Here is a 6,333-nt window from a genome sequence, read left to right on the forward strand (position 1 = left end):
ACCTTGATCTATGCCCTTCAGTCTTACACTTTTATTGATGTTGTCAATGGAAACTTCACTGGTGACGCAGGATTAAAAAAATTAACTTTACACTGGCCAAGCTGCGAAAACAGATTTAAAAAATTATGATTTCATGTTTTTATCCACACACTATTACCCGTGTTAATCTTGATTGCAACCTAGTACAGTTAGTTGTAGCAGGTACTTTGGTGGAAGGGGGTCAATGCTGAAAACTGCACTGGACATTTGTGGTGAAGGCAAATGAGTGTTTTTCACCAGTCCCCCACATCTGTATCAGCTGAAATCTACAGACGTGATTGACAATACCTGTTACAACAGTGCTGTTCAAAGTTCAAGCAGACAGAATCGGGAATAGGCAGTTCTAATTTGCAAAGCATATTTCATTTCCTTGAGGAACGTTTATACCAAAAAGTCTATATCAAATATCGGACAAATGTCATTATTTAAGCACAACGTACGAAATTTGAAAATTGATAACAAATTAATGGTACTTTAATTAACTCAAAGAATTGTAGTTCCACCATATCCAACTGTTGGCAATGTGTCGCTTTTATATATACTCGATGATTGTGTGGTTTAGGACTGTATTTCTAAAAAGGACTCAAACTTAAAGATTTTAACTCAATACGGTAGGGGACCTAAACATGAAGTGGAATGTCGGTAGGGTCGAATTCAGGAAAGAAGAAAACATTTGTGGTTTTATCTTTGAAAAAGCAAACACAAAGGTGGCAGAAAACACACGTTGTGTAAACTAAGTAACGGCAATGCCTAACAACGAAATGGCTGGATTTAGGCACGCAGCAGATGGTAACCAGACAGAAAAATGCCTAAAATACTTCTGCAAGTGCACTTTTATTGGAAAGAGCAAATAAACATTATATTTCCAAAAAAGGAAAGAAACTCAACTAGCGTTTAACCATCTTAAGACACATTCAAAAACTCAGATTTTCAAATTTGTTTAAAATTTTGTTGATAATTTCTATTGTAAAGTAATTCAACGTCCACATTGTCCAGTATCATTCATTTTGCATCTGGTTGCAATTATGTCTAATTAATATAGATTATTTTCCTCCTCTCAAGCTGGTTCTTTTACTTTAATCTACACTAAAAACTATTTCCTTTGTTACTGTGTACAGCGTATCTGAAAATTTACTTTGCATTTCATGATAATGTTAGTGAGAATGATGAGGATGGTCATCTTGGTCACGATGATGACGATGACGATGAAATCTATAAGGTACATCTACTACATTTCGCAGAATCTCGTAATAGAGCGTATTTCATGTAGTATTTATTCGGCATAAAGGAGAAAACCACTAAATGAATTGTAGTTAGAGACTGGGTGACTCCATGTCTTACCCCAGACTGTCAAATATACCGAGTCTCCTTGCTGCAGAACCAGCACTGCGCTCCCAGACACCTGCTCATAGTTACCTGTATCACTACTACGGCCAGAGACAACCCATTCGTTGTTTTTCCTAAGGTGAACGGTAAGGGTATGGCTAGAATCTGCGCGCAAAGAAAACATGAACACATACGTTCCCGCCACGTTACATGTAAATTCACCAGACGCTAGATCGAAGCTGGTACCCGGCAGTAGCGTTTTGAAATGCTGGAACGGCAAACGAGTGTCGTCACTCGTGGAGGTATCCGAAGCGCTACTCCGCGTCACGGTAAATGCAACTCGGTGTGCACAGATTGTCTCCCCGGCTCGCCCTTTTGACCTTTGACCCCATCTTGCCCAGTGAGTCCAACTAAGCCAGGTGGACCGCCAGGGCCGGGCAAGCCCATTCCACTGTCCCCTTTAGGCCCACGGTTTCCAGGAGCTCCTTTCTCACCCACAACGCCAATTCGGCCAGTCTCACCTTTCTGACCTTTGACTCCAGCATCACCGTTTGCTCCTGAAGGTCCAAATTGGCCTGAAATTCCAGGTAGACCTGGAATTCCCGGTGTTCCAGCAAGCCCCTGGCAGCACATTGGACACTCCTGGGACCTAGCACTATCACCGTCCCCGGGCATCTGCCTAGTCGTTTGAGCTCGGAGCTTGATAGACGAACACAGAAGGATGGCAATGGAAAGGGTGATTGCAATACACAGCTTCATCTGTAAAACAGTAATGCAACTAAAAAATGAAACCCAACAAAAAATGAAAAGCAAACAAGGGAGATGTATACAAATTCTGTGGAGTTTCAAAACAAATGTCGGTATTTACATCGCATGTTCGTAGGGAGTCTTGAGCAGAAATTTACAGATCAACTAAAAGACGATGTTATCCAGTGTCATATTGGAATTTTGAAAAGTGGAATGTCTCGTGTAAATATTTCAAAAGCAAAAGACGTAGGGGGAAATGACAGTTCTGATGTCATCCAATTGCAATCAAAACGTTATTGAAAACGTAGTTGGACGTTACTTTGGAATTTGCTCAATACCGTCATAACCACTCCCAGTGTCCACCTTTTTCGATTTTTATTATCTCGCTTCACTTAAATTTCAACCCGTTTTCAATAAAAGTTTTAGAAATAATCAGATAAAAAACTCATTTTTTTAAACCAACTAACAGTGTCAACTATCCTTGTCAAGCTATCCTTGTCTGATGTTGAATAGCAAGTGAATGTACAATAGTAGGCATATTTCAGATTGATTCTCTAAAATTGTTGTACAAAAATTCAAATCAGCTTGTGAACCTTCAAATACACTGTATGTATATCACGCCATACAGAAAGTGAAATCTTGTTCCTGCTGTAAATTACTCGATGTGGTCGAACACGTTAATGAGTTAACACGCTTTATATCAGCCGCAGTTTGTAATGTATTTAAAACTGTACTCTGTGTTTGTGTGAACCAAGACTTGCTCCTGTCATCATCAATAAAAGTCCTTATCATATCTTCGCCACCTGAAGATAGGAAGTCTACTCTTCCGTCTGAAATACATAAAAATGAAATTTAGAGCAATGATTGTCATTCGCCCAATACAAACTGCGACTGAAATAAAGCGTGTTAATATTCTGAGGATGAATAGAGTAGGAGTTATCAAAGCTTTTATTTTCATGGTTGCCATTTGTGACTTTTTATCTGTCAATCTGCATCTAATTATTGCAAATGCTCAAAGAAAGTACCGAAATAGAGGCATAAATTTCATTATATCAACAGTTGTGATACGTTTACGCGTCATTTGATTGGTCAATGAAATTTATAAATTGAGTGACTTAATTTCGCCCACATTTAAATGAAAAAACACACAAATGAAGGCTCATTTACATCAAAATTACAGGTGTAGTGTATTCAGATTGGTTGAAACGGTTAACCACGGACACAATTGAAAATCAGTTTTGTGGGCCTACGTTGACAAAAATCCCTTATACGTGTCTGCAATGAATACACCAACTTTCAATTTTATTTTAAAACCGCAGTAAATTGTTTGCTCTGAAGAGCACTGCAAAAGTTTCTTACACTCGAAGACGAAAGTATTCAAGTCATAAGGAACAGGTCAAAAAGGAAGTGAAATCATTTTGGAGAAAGTCTGCATCTTTGAAAAACATCAAATGAAATATGTTAATATTCTAAGAATGAATACAGTAGGAGTTACTCAAACTTTTATTTTCATTGTTGCCATTTGTGACTTTTTATTTGTCAATTGCATCTAATTAATGCAAATGCTCAAAGAAAGTACCAACATAGAGCCATAAATTTCATTAGATCAACAGTTGTGATACGTTTACGGGTCATTTGATTGGTCGATGAAATTTATAATTTGAGTGACTTAACCAACAATTTGAATAATTATAAACGAAATTTAAAAAATTGATGATTGCAATTCGTGTGAAACAAACAGGCCCCAATTACCCCTCCAGCTGACAAAATTCTACAAATATTTTGGGTTGTATAACTTTCAAATGTTGTACAAGTGGTACCAAATCTTAGCAATAGGGATAATAGGAATAATGATTCTTTCAAAAGTGGAAAATTGGACAGACGTTCCTTTGAAAGCAAATCGCTATGCACCCCTGAACCCTGGACCCTGGATACAAAGCTGCTCTTCCCGCTGTTTGCTTCCTGAAAAAAACGATGAAGTCAGACTACAGCCCTCTCCTGGTATTGTGCCAACCCGGATGACTTGTGGATGTGTATTTGGGAACCGTTTCCAAAATACACCAGCCTCAAGTAACACATTTTTTTCTTGTATTATTCCAAACTTGAAAATTTCTATTTTTGCCCATCATGTACGCGAAGACCATACAAGCCGGAGTAAATAAGTGACACACAGTCAGCTTGCTCTGCGTCAAACGCGCACATATTTGCTCGCCTCGAGGCGCGCCTTTGCGATGAGTACCAAAACCACCACCATCTTTTGTTCCGCTCGGAGTGGATTGTGTGAAACCCAAATGAAACAGCTAAATAAAAAGAGATTTACCTTTAAATGCCGTCCTTGAAGCAAACGAAATTCCAAGAAACCTCGATGTTTAGAGTTTGATGTACTCTAAAATAAGTCAAAAGAAAACTATCAAGGCAGATTCAGGATTTTTGCTTGAGAGGGTTCCAAACCTTTTGCTCTAGTACGTCAAGACCGTTGCCGCTCTTGACACCGGAACAAAAGCTGAGGAAAGTTGAGCCGACAAAATAACACGCAAAAATGACACCTGTCCCGTGATTTGGGTATATTTCAAGAAAGAGGCATTCCACTGGTGCCACGTATGTTCACCCGCCCACTCAGTTCGTGCGCATGCGCTAAAATTCTGCAAAGTTGTGGTCAATTTCTGTTGCTCGTTAAAATGGTGACGCCGGCAGGTAAACGACTATACCAAAATCCATCTGCAGAGTTCTCTCTCATTGCGTAAAGCTTTGCTAAACCTCTACAAGAGAAACGTAACCAGGCTGACGCGTTTCTTGCTAATAATCAGTGGCATTTCAGAGAAAAGGGGGTGAAATATGACTGTGTACGTTACATTTCTGAACGTTAAGAGGGCTATATTAAAATCAAACTTTTGAAGTATTCTCCAGTCTTTCCACTCATGCTGTATATCTTGGTATTTAAAAGATTGTTTGAAAAAGGTTTCATGTTCTTTTTAAGCTATTGCAAATGAATATATATTTGATCTCAGATGAAGCTTAAGTGCTGTGAAACAAGTAGCAAATCTTTCAAGGGTTTTGCTAAATTCTGGATCATTTTCTTATTCCACATTACAAAAGTGTCAGCAGCATAAAATGTCAGTAAAATAACCCCGAAACAGGAACTCGTTACTATTTTCATTGCCTGCTTTCCAAGTGATAATTTTAATGGTGATATGTTAATCGCTCTGAACAAAAACTCTGCAACTTCTGCGATCAGTTGAAACTCCTCCACTTGAACTTGAATTAGTTTTGATCCAGCTTGGTAAATACAGCGGAGGAATACAAACATCTTTGATGTGTTAGAATATCGTTTACTGTAAAACAAAAAAAAAATCAACTGATTGGGAAAACCATGCTAAAATGGGCTCCAAGATCCTGCTTTCTTTATAAGAAACTCTACGCCGTAAAGAAAAGCATTCGACACACTGACCCAAAAAATAGTAAGATCTGAAAAATCCGGTACAACTTCTGATGTAAAATGCGAACACTGACTCATTGTGTCACACTGAAAGGTTTATGGCAAACTTATAAAGTTCCGAGAGCATTTTGAAACTGTTTCATTCGAATGAGTTTCGATCCCAAACAATGATTTAGTAAAGGTAAGATGACGGAAATGCCGATAAAAAATACTTTGATGTATGTTAAAACCCTGGCAATTATTATGATTTCTTTATCCAAAACCAGACTGGAGTAGCTAACTTTATATACCCAAAGGAGTGGAATTTCCTCTCTATGCATGGAAGTAGCCCATTGACAATGGACGTAAATAACTTTTTCTGAAACTGAAGTAAGGCTAGAGATTACTGTGACACTGAAGAGGGTCTGTCAAGCATTATCATTACCTACTTCAGCTGGGTTCCGGAGTGGTTGGCACATTTCCAAAGGGAGATAAAAACTGGTATGAATGAGTTTTCGAGACACTTTTTGTCTTTGATAAATAAAACATGAAACTTTGATCGTACATTTGCACGCATTTGTTTTACTAACAATGAACAAAACTAAACAACAATTTGCTAACTGCGTTCAGATGTTGGTGTACCAGCTTTGTTTAACCATCATTTCAGAATACCGACTTAGATATGCAAATTAACCGTACAAAAGTCCGACAAACTACAAGTCTTCCTTAGGTTTGTGCATAAACAAGAATGATTCATTATTTACACGGTGGTAACTCATCGTTAAATTTATTATATGTTTTCCCGG

At 38.1% G+C, this 6,333-nt stretch overlaps 1 pseudogene across 1 annotated transcript; it reads right to left on the bottom strand.

Annotated features, from left to right (window-relative positions):
• Positions 1-558: 558 nt before the first annotated feature.
• LOC147795678 (uncharacterized) lies at positions 559-4,662 on the bottom strand (annotated as a pseudogene). Its single transcript, XR_015423667.1, has 2 exons — positions 4,433-4,662; positions 559-2,124 (listed from the first exon to the last, which is right to left on the bottom strand). The product of XR_015423667.1 is annotated as an uncharacterized LOC147795678 (transcript).
• Between the last annotated feature and the right edge of the window lie 1,671 nt (positions 4,663-6,333).

This window comes from Acanthaster planci, linkage group LG21 (assembly GCF_054643075.1).
Source record: "Acanthaster planci isolate LZ-2023a linkage group LG21, COTS_SCS, whole genome shotgun sequence".
Lineage (NCBI taxonomy): Eukaryota > Metazoa > Echinodermata > Asteroidea > Valvatida > Acanthasteridae > Acanthaster > Acanthaster planci.